This window comes from Eleutherodactylus coqui, chromosome 2 (genome assembly GCF_035609145.1).
Source record: "Eleutherodactylus coqui strain aEleCoq1 chromosome 2, aEleCoq1.hap1, whole genome shotgun sequence".
In the NCBI taxonomy this organism is placed as follows: Eukaryota; Metazoa; Chordata; class Amphibia; order Anura; family Eleutherodactylidae; genus Eleutherodactylus; species Eleutherodactylus coqui.
This window is the reverse complement of record NC_089838.1, coordinates 203875285-203889186: the sequence shown is the minus strand read 5'-3', so window position 1 is coordinate 203889186 and position 13902 is coordinate 203875285. Positions and strand designations below refer to the sequence as shown.

The 13902-nt window shown below is 41.6% G+C and overlaps 1 protein-coding gene across 2 annotated transcripts in view; it reads left to right on the top strand.

Annotated features, from left to right (window-relative positions):
• Window positions 1-13902, top strand: part of SCAPER (S-phase cyclin A associated protein in the ER) — a 218932-nt gene that overhangs the window by 110240 nt on the left and 94790 nt on the right. The window lies entirely within an intron of this gene.

Below are 13902 nucleotides of genomic sequence, written 5' to 3'. Positions count from 1 at the left end.
ATGTGGTAAATGACTATTCTAGCTGCAAATGCCTGGTTTTTTGTGCAATATCTACAAAGGTGAATAGAGGCCCATTTCCAGCAACTATCACTCCAGTGTTCTAATGGTACAATGTGTTTGCTCATTGGCTCAGAAGGCTAATTGATGATTAGAAAACCCTTGTGCAATCATGTTCACACATCTGAAAACAGTCTAGCTCGTTACAGAAGCTACAAAACTGACCTTCCTGTGAGCAGATTGAGTTTCTGGAGCATCACATTTGTGGGGTCAATTAAACGCTCAAAATGGCCAGAAAAAGAGAACTTTCATCTGAAACTCGACAGTCTATTCTTGTTCTTAGAAATGAAGGCTATTCCATGCGAGAAATTGCTAAGAAATTGAAGATTTCCTACAACGGTGTGTACTACTCCCTTCAGAGGACAGCACAAACAGGCTCTAACCAGAGTAGAAAAAGAAGTGGGAGGCCGCGTTGCACAACTAAGCAAGAAGATAAGCACATTAGAGTCTCTAGTTTGAGAAACAGACGCCTCACAGGTACCCAACTGGCATCTTCATTAAATAGTACCCGCAAAACACCAGTGTCAACATCTACAGTGAAGAGGCGGCTGCGGGATTTTGGGCTTCAGGGCAGAGTGGCAAAGAAAAAGCCATATCTGAGACTGGCCAATAAAAGAAAAAGATTAAGATGGGCAAAAGAACACAGACATTGGACAGAGGAAGACTGGAAAAAAGTGTTGTGGACGGATGAATCCAAGTTTGAGGTGTTTGGATCACAAAGAAGAACGTTTGTGAGACGCAGAACAAATGAAAAGATGCTGGAAGAATGCCTGACGCCATCTGTTAAGCATGGTGGAGGTAATGTGATGGTCTGGGGTTGCTTTGGTGCTGGTAAGGTGGGAGATTTGTACAGGGTAAAAGGGATTCTGAATAAGGAAGGCTATCACTCCATTTTGCAACGCCATGCCATACCCAGTGGACAGCGCTTGATTGGAACCAATTTCATCCTACAACAGGACAATGACCCTAAACACACCTCCAAATTGTGCAAGAACTATTTACAGCAGAAGCAGGCAGCTGGTATTCTATCGGTAATGAAGTGGCCAGCGCAGTCACCAGATCTGAACCCCATTGAGCTGTTGTGGGAGCAGCTTGACCGTATGGTACGCCAGAAGTGCCCATCCAACCAATCCAACTTGTGGGAGATGCTTCTAGAAGCGTGGGGTGCAATTTCACAAGCTTACCTCAACAAATTAACAGCTAGAATGTCAAAGGTGTGCAATGCTGTAATTGCTGCAAAAGGAGGATTCTTTGACGAAAGCAAAGTTTGATGTAAAAACAATGTTATTTCAAATACAAATCATTATTTCTAACCTTGTCAATGTCTTGACTCTATTTTCTATTCATTTCACAACGCATGGTGGTGAATAAGTGTGACTTTTCATGGAAAACACAAAATTGTTTGGGTGACCCCAAACTTTTGAACGGTAGTGTATAAATGTTAATATGTAATTTATATAGTGTATAAAATTAGTTTCTTTATAGCAGTAAATCAGTTCTTTCTTAGATGCCCCCGCTCATGTCCACTATTTGGTAACCAATGGATCCCACCCTTCAGCGCTGCAGTACAAGGGGTCGGGTAGGCGCTGTAGCCGTGACCACCAAACTGCTTTACCCCACAGCCTCTAATGTGCAATTGCACATGCATGTATGCCGAGTGGGTGCTTCTTATTCTGCTCCTGAATTTGACAGCACCTGGACATTTGGACGGGGAAGTAAGCAGCAGCCCCCGCACAGGGGAATTTTGAGACAAATTTCCCCTGCAACCCTCAGTATTGGGCAACTTCAATAAGGAAATTGATGTTTACAGTGTTCTAAAATTAAAAGGCATGTGCATTGTAAGTAATTATTATTCATACTCTGTTACTCCGGTTGGTGAAGATTGCACACAGGCAGATTTGCATTCAGGAAACCGGAGCGGGCATCCGCCTCCAGATTCCGCAGCAAATACCGCCCATAACTTGAAATGGCAATACGCGATTGGCTCTACACAAGCAAAAAATTGCAATCGTGGAGGAGAAATTACAGCATGCTTCAATGTAGATAAGAAGAATTCGGACAGGTATGCAGGGATCACTGGTTGGGCACAGGGTCGGATTCCGACCCGGTCGTGTGCATTCGGCCTAAACAGGGGAGAGGGCTGGAGCTCTGCAAGACTTATATCTCTCTCAGCCCTGAAAAGACCAACTAGAATGTACCTGTGTATATGAAATGGTTAGCTTTTTGTCAGGGGAGGTGGAACTGAGCTTACTGAATGCAGAGAAGAGGCAGCAAAGACGCAGTGTCTATTCTGCCAGTGCTTTGCCCTGTATGCTAAAGACGGGAACACAGAAATTGCATAGAAATTAAAAGCAGGATAAACTGAGCATGCTTGTCCAGAGTGAAAAACTACTAGATGGTATGTCCAGGAGCAATCAAAGTTAAACAGAGAGTGGAAATGGGGCTCGAGAAGTCCAGAATGGTGCATTTTCAAAAAGTGAGTGTATTTGCAAAAATTAATATTTTTAAATACAAAACACACCGAGCCACCAATGCAATCTTGAGAATGCGAATTCCGCAGCAATGTCCATGCATAGACATGCAATGTTAAATGATTCTCCCATGCCCACGAGCGGAAATCAACTGCAATTTTCCACTCGCGGGGGAAAATCACAGCATGTTCTATTCTGTGTGTAAAAATCGCATGGACGGCTTTCATTGCAGTCAGTGAAAGCCATCCGTCCCACGATACTTCTGCAGTGAACACTGTGGAAGTACCGCGAGAATCCGAATCACAACCCAGCACCGATAGGTCATGTGCTGCATTGCGCATGCGTGCCAGCTCGCCGAGCGAGACACTTGCGGCAGATCCGAAGAGGTGAGTATAGGATCGCTGGGGGGGGCGCCGAGTTGGATTCCAATGCAATATTTCATAGGCAGAATCAGGACCCGCCTTGGGCATGAGGCCTTATGCCTGCAATTTCAGGGAAAATGAGGTAGGATTCTGCACAGTGCCTGCCTACTGCTGAGAGTGGCTTTTAGGGGCCTTGTTGTGTAGCAGATTTCCTTTAAGGATGTCTGTAGACGGGGTGTCGCATTCCCCAGTAAAAGACGAGCATACCTCCCTATCATTTCATTTTTCACAAGATTATTTCATGAAACAGGTTGCAATGTGTGGAGGGACTTAAAAGTATCCCACAAGGGAACTTACAAATTTTGGGAGGCAGAGAGACTCACATAGACATGATTACTTCTAATAGTGAGTGTATTACAGCAACTGGAAACACTCCTGCACTGTGCAGCACTTCTCTAGTGTTTTTCATGATGCTGTTATTTCTCTGTGTGTTCTACAGAGAGCTTTGGAGCAGAATTTGCAGTTGTCTCCATATACAGTATGTAGAAGACCTCATAACAGTGAATCTCCACCCACTAGCTCAGGGAAAACTGAAAATAACATCTACAGCTTGCAGAGGGGAAAAACTCATGAAAAACGCTGTATTCCAGCCACATAGTGATGAGAAATAAGTTTTTTTCTAATGTACACAGCTTATTCTGAAACGTTCTCTATACAGTTAGGTATTGTATGCTTTAATTTGTAAATATTCTTACTTTCTCTGCTGAATAATTGTTGAGCTCTAACAACTAAGGTAAAATAGGTAAAAGTAACACAACTTTGGGGAAAAATAATTGTTGATCTTGTCAGGTGACACTGATAGATGGGGATGTAGGAAATCAACAGCACCATTACGCAGTACAACACAGTGACTTTACCATTGCACTATTTTATTTTTACACAAAACTTAAACACTAGTGTTTGCCTATTGTTTGTTTCATCCTCAGTTGGTGAATGCAAGTACTCAGAGTTATTAGATGCCAAGCAGCATGTGTAATATATTCCTCTCTGGTGGCCTCACACGCAAGTTGCCTCCTTGATCATAAACCCCTCTCCTGTGAACTTGCCACAGCTGACACTCTGACCTTACTCACTGACTTATATATTCTATTGACCTTACACATTTGACACACTTTGTATTGATGCCTAAGAGGTAAAGTCGGTCGCTTGGGCGGGCAAGCTTCTCTAGGGTTTAACCTCTGGGCACCCACTGTAAGTAATCTGGATGGTATTTGTAAAGCAGCCTTTGTGAAACTTTCTTGAATGAGTGAATATTCAGGCATAGTGAATTTACAGCTCATTTACGCTTTTATATCAATGTCAGGGAATTAGCTGGGGATCGCCTGGGTTGTGTACCACAGGTCACATCTTTAATGCAAGCAGCCTGGACATGGACTTTCCAAGCTCAAGGTGGCGCTGATTTTTCTTACTTGAGGTGCAGCTTTACAGATAAAAAACATCATAGAGAGTTAAGACAAAATAACATCTGCCTGTCCGTCTCTAATTAAACATAAATTGGCCCTAACTGGAGGGCTATCCCCTTCCCAGCCTAATGACAAAACAACAGCAGTTCAGTTTTAGCTGTGTACTCACGCAAAATTCACAGCATGACTACTTCCATAACTTTGAGTGTCTGTGTCTTCAGCAGAGAGACAGACTGCAAATCTCCTCTGCCCTTTTAACCCACTGGAACTTCTCATTACCAGCTAGTAGGTGAGCCTGCTACTTCACAGAATGACAGGAGTCTGGGAGAAATGTACCTCCTATCTACTACAACTCCTGTCACATTCACCCCCTCTTTGCTCAGGGCACTTGGCCTGAACACTTACCACCGCACATTCAAAGTTCCCAGACAAGGCATTGGCATTTCTTTGCAATTTTCCCTGTCAGTATTCCAGCAAGAAATTGTAAGGTTCAAGGGCCCGGATCCACCTCGTCATACGGCTATACTTTTCCTTATTTTGGGACGTCCCCTTCAGATAGTACCGTAAGGCCTCAGGAGCCCACTTAATCACCAAGCATTCTTTCTCAACAATTGTGTATTTCCTTTCGTGTTTGTTTTGTTTACGACTTAAATATAACACTGGGTGTTCTACTCCATCACTGGCCTTGGATAAGACCGCTCCCAATCCAGTGCTGGAAGCATCCGTTTGCACTATAAACTATTTTCTGAAATCTGGGGTAATCCATATCGGTTTGGAACACAAGGCCTGTTTCAGGGTCTGAAAGGCAGTTTCGGCCTCCGGACTCCATTTCATTAATCCAAAGTCTTTCATTTTTGTCAGCTCAGTCAAAGGGACCGCTATAGCTGAGAAATTGTGAATAAACCGTTAAAGGCTCTTACTTTCTTCTTAGTTGCAGCATAAAGCAATTTTGTAATTGCTTGACTCTTCTCATCTTGAGGCTTTGCAAGGCCTCCCTGATGAGATAACCCAAGAATTTGGCCTCCTCCAATGCAATATGCCATTTTTTTGGATTGCCTGTCAGACCGGCAGCCACAAATCATCAGCAACTGCCTGTATGTGGGTTTGGTGTGTCGTCCAGTCCGAGCTATAGATGACTATATCGTCCAAATAAGTGGAAGCATAATATAAGTGGGGTCTCTATATTATGTCAATTAACGTCACCGGGCCCGCTGCAGTCTGGAAGACATATTTTTAGACTGAAAGAGTCCGTCTGGTGTGAAAAAAGCTGTTTTTCCTTTGTCGTATCAGTCACAGTAAGCTTTTGTCAAATCTAGTGTCGTAATATAATGGGCTATACCAATAAGTTTGTCTAAGTGCATCAAACTTGAATACTACATTCAATTTCCTAAAATCATTACAAAATATGTTAAGACGAGTGCTGTTGGGCTTAACCACTCGCTGTGCGATTCCTCGATCAACCCTAATTCTTACATTGTTTTTATTTCTTTGGAGTTGGCTTCACGCCTGACTACTTTAATCCTATGAGGTTACACATTGACCTTCACACTTGGTTCTGTAATAATACTATGTTTAATCATCATAGTTCAACCTGGCTTCTGTGAAAAGAAGTCTTTGTTCTGGAAAACTAACTGTCTTGCCTCTTTCTTTTGAACATCTGATAATTTTTTCGTTATCGTAACCTCTGGTACTGAGCGGTCAGTCGTAGCGAAAGCCATTTCCATAGACAAAGATGGACGGTCTTTCCAAGGTTTGATCAGATTTACATGGTAAACCTGTAAAAGTTTGCATTTACCTTGTTTATATATCTTATACGTTACATCAGTAAGTTTTTTTTAAATTTCATACGGATTCTGCCAGTTGGCTAAGAATTTGATTTCCACTGTTGGAATAAGGACCACCACTCGATCTCCAGGCTCAAAAGTACATACTTTGGCCACTCTAATAGGATTGATCTTTCGGGCTTGTTGAGTCTGTTCCATGTGTTGTTAAACAATGGGCGTAATGGCTGCCATGCAACCATGGATTTGTGAGACATGTTCCACAACAGTTTTAAAAGGAGTAGTTTGTCCCTGCCAGACCTCCATAGCTATATCTAAGAGACCCCGGTGCCTTCTTCCAAACCGTAATTCAAAAATTCAAATCGTAAAAACCCTGTGGATGACTGTGGCACCTCTCTTATAGAAAACAAGTATTGTAATAGGAAATCCCAATTTTTTACGTCCCTCTTGACCACTTTTTTAGCAGTTGCTTTAAAGTTTTATTAAATCTTTTTAGCAGCCAATCCATCTGAGGATGTTAAACAGAGGTGCGTAATTTCTCTATTTTTAATAACAGGAAGAGTTCCTTCATCACTCTCTACATGAAGGCGCTCCGTTGGCTGGCGAGTATCTCTTCAGGAATACTCACCCAACTAAACACATAGACTAATTTCTTTGCAGTTACATTGGAATAAGTATTACGCAAAGGAATAGCGGGTAGCATTATCTACTATCACCAAAATATGTTACTGCCCCTGGGGGACTATAGCAATGGGCTGACTAGATCCATATATATGCATTCAAAGGTACCTGAAAAAATAGAAATAGGTGGCAGGGGGGGCTATGATAGTTTGGCCTTGGGCTTGAAATTTGACACTGGGCATGACGTACGCCTGGCTTGTCAGTCTCTCTGGACATAACAGAGGAAAAGGATTATATCTTCTTCTGATATGTCTCTTTCCTTTGTCAAGGAAGATATTTCATATGTTTCGAATTTACCCAAAATGTCACAGTAGCCTCATCCTTAGTTCCTTCATTGCTCTCCCACAAGTCCTAACATCTCTTCTCAGAATAACACCATACATCAGAACTGGTACCACCCTTGATGCACAGTGCCCTGGGAAGATTGAATACCCACAATAGCCGTAGGATATTGGCGAGCATCACGATGTGTACACGTGTCATGGTATATAGATCTGGAGATCCGGTGTTTACTGAGAATCCCCAACCAGGCTGGCTTTCACTATATTTTTTCTCTTGATATTTTTTATTTCGTGGCACGCATTTTATTTCTAAGCTTAAAAGGTTTGTCTCATATACAAACCGTTTGAAATTATAGCCACTTTGCTACCCCAACAATTAGATGATTTTGATGGGGTAAGCTACAGCCACCAAAACATTTCTTTTGCAACGCCTGCTGTACGGAAAATGTAGTATTACATGGTGGCCATTCAGATAGATGGCTATCCTTGAAATACATGGATAGCTTGATCCCAACAGAGCTGGAGTCATTGGAGTCATTCTTGGAGAGCTGCTCTCTTTTCTGGCTTATATGAGGTTTTCGGGGGGGTAGGATATCCTTCTACCTCTCCTTTTGCCTTAAAAGGGCTTATGGAGTCTACATATGGCTAGGATATTTGACACTGGATTAATGTGCTCTCTATGAACTGGAGTGAATGATTCAGCATCAACCACAGTAAATTCAATTTACCCGTGAGTGTCCTTGGAGAATATCGTCAGCCTATATACCGCTAGTTATTTCACTTTATAGACTTCTTATAGGGCACAGGCAATACAATAATAGTGCAACTTCAGGTTGCCGTGCTCTTTGTCCAGATTTGGCTAATACTCTAGAGATATATATAATTATATATTATAATTCTTCAGAATAGTTAATAAAATATCCCCTATATTTTCTCTAAATACATAGCTCAACTATGTTATTGATGTCTACAGAGTATAATAACCAGTCCTTGATGTCCACCGCAATGAAAATGTCTTATTTATGGTTCCTCAAGACGATGTTTTGCTATTCATTACCTCAGGAATAAAATGTGAATGTCAGTACAAGGGGTCACATTTTATGGTTGAAAGGCTCAACTCAAATATGTTTACATAAGCTGTTTACAATTGCATGTTCTGCATTAATTGGCCGCCCACCAATTAATTCTCTTGTGCATCTGGCTCTTGATCCTCTTGTTTAATGTAATGAAGTCATTGAGAGGTGCCTAAAATGTAATCCCAGTGCTGTACGGATTCCAGAAGTCAGGGCATTGTGCTGCCTAATACTTTACATCTAGTGCTTGGAGTTATAAATCTCGGTATACTCTCTGTCCTTTATATGATCACATGGCACCATGATTTATGTGGCTGTGTAGATGTAGACTAGTGCCATTCTTTTTCTAAATTCTTTCTTTATTGAACATTTTCTGGACCAAACAGATACAGAAACGGTATTGTATCTTGTACCATAGAAGCAGAATAGGCCACTCTGAGATAGGACAATTTATTCATGTCCACTTTATTTAATCAAAAACCCGTAAGGAGAAAAAGTAGTGAGAAGGAGGGAAAGAAAAGAAGGAACAACAATCCCACCAGGGAAGAGGGAGTTATAAGAAGAAAAATAAACTTTAGTGCTATTCTATGGAGATTAAGTTATAAAGTGTAATCTCTTGTGGCTCACTGTCTACCATCAGAAAAGATCTGCTGCGATTCTTTCTAATAGCCGCACACTCAGTCATGCCTAGATTTTGGAAAACACAAAAGATCCTGTCAACGGTCGAATGGATGCAGCAGTTTAATGAGTTGATGACTATGGATGAGTTGGTAGCGGAGGAGATGGATGGTCGGTACAAGTTTATACACATTTGGAGTCCCTGGATACATTTTTTTGAGATCCCCGGAATGTCGGAGATTGATTGGAAACTCGCAGGCAGTTGTTTAGGATTGGTACATTATCAATCGAGGAGGGATAACTCGGCATGGTCGTGGAATAATATCTCCCCCTTTATCTATCCTTATATTAAGTAACCCTCCTATTCCACTGACGCGTGTAAGGTGTGTGGGTGGGTTTTTTTCCCCTCCCTCTCCCTACTAGGATATTTTAATTTGGGTAGTCGTACTAGGAGCTAGGATATATAGGAAAGCTCAGAGTTGGGTTTAGAGAAGTACAATTCTTGGTTCATTCAATGGAGGTTGAAATTGATTGAGATTTAGCAGTCTAATGAGGAATTTATCACCTCTGGTATCTAATCAATAGACTGGGTTCTGATGTAATAGGGGATATGTTAAATGTCAGATATTGGAAATATCGTTTGTCAGGGAATTTGTCAATTTCTGGTTTTGTTAAAACAAAAAAAAAAATTCAATAAAAATTGATTCAGCATAAAATGTAATCTGTTGGAGGCTGGGGCCATTGTAAAATGAATGAATAGAAGTAAAATGAGTTTCTTGAGTTTTTCCCTACATGATAAATCCATATGTATTACCATTTTCTGTTATAGCATATCTTTTAAAACACACTGCCAAAAAATGAAGGGAACACTTAAGCATCACTGTATAACCCCAACTCACTTAAACCTTGAGGATATCAATCTGACCAGTTAGGAAGTATAAGCAATTGTGAATCAATTTCACTGGAGAGGCCCCAGCAAGACATCCACGAAAAAGGAAATGAGCCACACGGTGCATCATGACCTGCCAAGTGGACAAAGGTGTCCTTTTTCATAAGTTTGCACCTTTCTGACTATATGTTGTCTAGTTAATAAACCAAGAATCTGTCTGTCACCAACTTGAATCCTTTGGGGATTTTCTTTTGTTCATCTTACTAAAGCTTTAGTGGTAAGAGTGTAGTGAATTCCTCTCAAACCACTCAGGTCTCCAGGTATTACCTGATTCAGTCAGGTGACAATAACAGGGACACTATTGAGTCACTGTCTGACAATGGTAGCCCAATCAGTCATCCCTTCCCACTGGCACTCAGATACCATCCATGTTGGAATGGTAGGACAATGATTGCCAAATACTTGCCTAAATTGATAAGTTGCTGCAGTTATGGAGCATTAAATCTCACTTCAGAATTCCTCTAACTTTCAGCTACTTTTTATGTACTTTTCGGTCTCCTCCATTTTTCTTTTTTGTTTTCGTTCCTTTTTGCCCTTGCTTTTCTACTTTACTTGTTTCAATCACCTCATTATCCTGCTACTTTTTTTTAGTTTGGTGTAGTACCTGCGAGCTTCAGAGTCTGGTCTCCCAGCTTCTCCCTTAATCAATTTTCATCGTTTTGATAGGTTATGCTATTCTGAGGAGAGATTCATCTTTGGACCCAATTGTAGACATCTTCTCACAACTGCCTTGCCTTCTATTCTGATGGCTATGTGAAGTTGGAATGAGATTCTACCGTGCACCTTGTATTATTATTGCCTTCTATTTAGATTTGTGATTTTTGTCTTTCCAAAAAATTATTTCAATGAAAATTGATCTTTTTTTTTAAATTCCTTTTATCTTCTGTTCAATGCTCTGGGGTTCAAAGAATCTTGCATTTAGAATGCTTTGTACACACATTATTCACATTATCTACATTTCTCCCTTGTATCCCTTGTCATATAAATATTTTCCTTTTCTTGCCAAGCTGTTGCCTGGCTGGATACCTAACTAAGCAGGCAAGCAGTGATCGTTTTAGAGACTCTGTCACCTACTTATTGCCCTGTAAGCTAAGCTCGTGGACTAAAAGTGGGTAACTTGCTGAGTCTGGGGATGTACCGTAAGTGTCAGGGCTCCTGTACACTGGCGAGAGCGATACCGGGATGTGATTGACGCCCCGATATCACTCTCGCAATACTTCTGTCGCCCTGGATGCAAGGCGTTTCTGCAGGGAAAGAGCCTCCTATCCCAGCAGGGCTGAAGGAATCTCCTGCCATGGCTGTGACAATTAATAAGCGCTGCCTCTAATCACAACACTCAGCCAATCAGAGACAGCACTTTCAGGGGGCGGGGATTTTTAAAACCCCAGCCAGAAGACAAGGAGAAGAAGAGTGCCGGCACCTGCAAGAAGACGTGCCAGCAGTGGCAGAGGACCGCGGGCATCTCCCATTCATTTTAATGGGGCTGGCGCTGCTGACGCCGGCCCCATTGAAATAAATGGGCGAGATTGCAAAAGGAATGGACATGCCGCGATTTTGTTTTAATGCTGCATCGCAAGCGTTAAAACATTGCACATGTGCATGGAGCCATTGGTTTCATCATTTAGCGATTTCTTGCAGCCTCGCAGCTCTGGGAAATCGTGCGATTCCCTCGCCAGTGTGAAGCCAAACTTATACTTGCCTTCTTTATTCCCTCAATGTCAACGCTGGAAGCCTTCTGCTCAGTGCATTGAACAGTGCTGTAAAGTTATAAATTATAAAATTAGAACAGGTGAACTACTTAGCAGGGCTACTCAATGCACTGACACTGTGGGAACGACAGGGATGGTAAGTATTAGACTTACAGCGGGTCACCTACTTTTAGCCTATAAGCTTAGCTTATATAGGACTAGAAATAGGTGAAAGATTCTATTTAGGTGTACCACTGAGGGAAACATTTGACTTTTGGCTCATTAGTCCAATCTTTATCATGTCAGTTTTTTCTTGAAAAACAACTTTAAGAAGTAGTTTTAAGGCAGATTAAATAAAAAGATTTAGCTTTCCTAATATACTAGCTTGATGACACAAAGCTCCCAGTACTTGACCAGAGGTCACAGTATCACTAATTCTCGCAAACTCTGTTTTCTCTGCTCCTTTCTTCATAATGCCAAATTTTCCTTTTTGAAAGCATGGATTTTATCCTTTGATTATATGTTTTATTAATAGCGTGAATATTTCATATAGTTTGATTACACGGACCTCTCCAACAATTAAAGTGTAATATCCATCAAACCGTGAGGTTATTTAATATGCAGTTTTACTTCACACGTATTTTGGAGACAACACTAATCCGTCTTTTTGATGTACATTGGCTATAAATGAAACCCCAACCTGGACATTTCTGATATTCCTTTTGCTGTCTTTTGATTAGTTTTGAATGTAAAGTTTGGACTAATCCAATCATCCCTCTTGTGAAAGTTGAGAAGGCTGAGAAATAGGTGAGAAACGCCCAAGAGTGCAGACCGTGAAGTGTATATAATAGAGACCCAAGATCCTCACTATGGCCAATTTATACTATCCCAGGTTTTGTATCAAGGCAGCCACATTATTGTTCAAATATAAGAATAATCTCACATTGCAAAGCTTGTGGAGGCTGAATGTGTGATTGAAGGGCACACAAATCATTGATGCTTTGTATCCAGCTACTGGACTACTCATACTTTAAATGAATTGTCTTGTTTTATATTATTCATTCAATATCTTATATTCCGTAATTGCCAATATACAATCTTGGTTCACATGTTTTCTCCAACTTTAGAAATTCTTCACACAGCTCCACTAACACAAAAAAAGTACTCTGTGAAATAGTGCAGGGGTTATTCACAAAAAATGCAAAATCATTTACACAGACTGAGAAATGGGAAAAAAACAGCAGCCGATGTTATTGTCTGCAGGTTGGAGGAGTCCTAGGTTTTAAAGTTGGGAGTGATAGGTTGGTTCATTTCTAAAATTTTCCCATGAATATATCATGAACACATTAAGCTGGATATACAGTAGATGCAACAAAAATTGTTAGGAATCTAATCTTTGAATATATTTGTCTTGCTAAAATGATCAGTCCTGACAAGTAGAGAATTGTTTTATACATCACAGCCAGTGCTACTCAGCCTTTAGGCTGCCTGTCCACGGGCGATGATCCGTTGGCAATAAATCGCTCATGGATCACACTATGTAAAGCTTTCCATAGGGTTATTATGGAAAGTGCAGTGTCGGCGTCCATGAGCAGAGAATCATAGCGATTCTCCGCTCACGGGATTTAAAGTGCGGCATGCCGCAATTCTTCGCGGTAAGCCTATCTATTAGATAGGTTCATCTCTGAGACCTGTCAGCTCTCCTCCTCAGCGATGGAATATCGCTAGCGATATTCCCCCCTCGGCCGTGGACAGGGGGCCTTACTGTTGAATTTGTAGCAGTCAACCATCTAATGGAGTAGAAAATGAATGTGCAGAAAAACGCATGAATGGACATACAACAACAGTGGTAGTTGGGAAAACCATACACATCATGCCATATATCAATGTATGGCCTATTTAGGCTAGGGTGAAACTGCATCTCCGTATAGCAGGGATTACTACAATACCTTTAGAATGGTTGTAAGTAGAGATGAACGAGCACGCTCGGATAAAGCAGTTACTTGAGCAAGCATAGCTCTTCTCGTGTAACTGCTTACTGGTCCAAGCGTGTTTGGAGAGGGGGGTGGCGGGGGTAGCAGGGGGGGGGGGGGAGAGAGAGATCTCTCTCACTCTCCACCCCCGCCACCCCACGCTGCTCATCCCCGCCGCGCCCTCGAGCACGCTCGGACCAGTAAGCAGTTACTTGAGAGGAGCGATGCTCGCTCGAGTAACTGCTTTATCCGAGCGTGCTCGCTCATCTCTAGCTGTAAGCTCACTTTTAAACTTTTTGGTGGCTCCCACTCTGGAGAACTTGACAGAACCATGTATTAGCTGGTCACTAATTCACTTGAATGGGTGCCATGTAATACTACACTACTGTTACTGCGGCAGAGGAAATGTGCGGCTGTCTGCTGCAGGATCGGAGGTGACAGTCAGTGAGACTACTTTTCTATAAGTTTTTTGCTGTCATGGGACCACCCCTTTTAAAACACTACA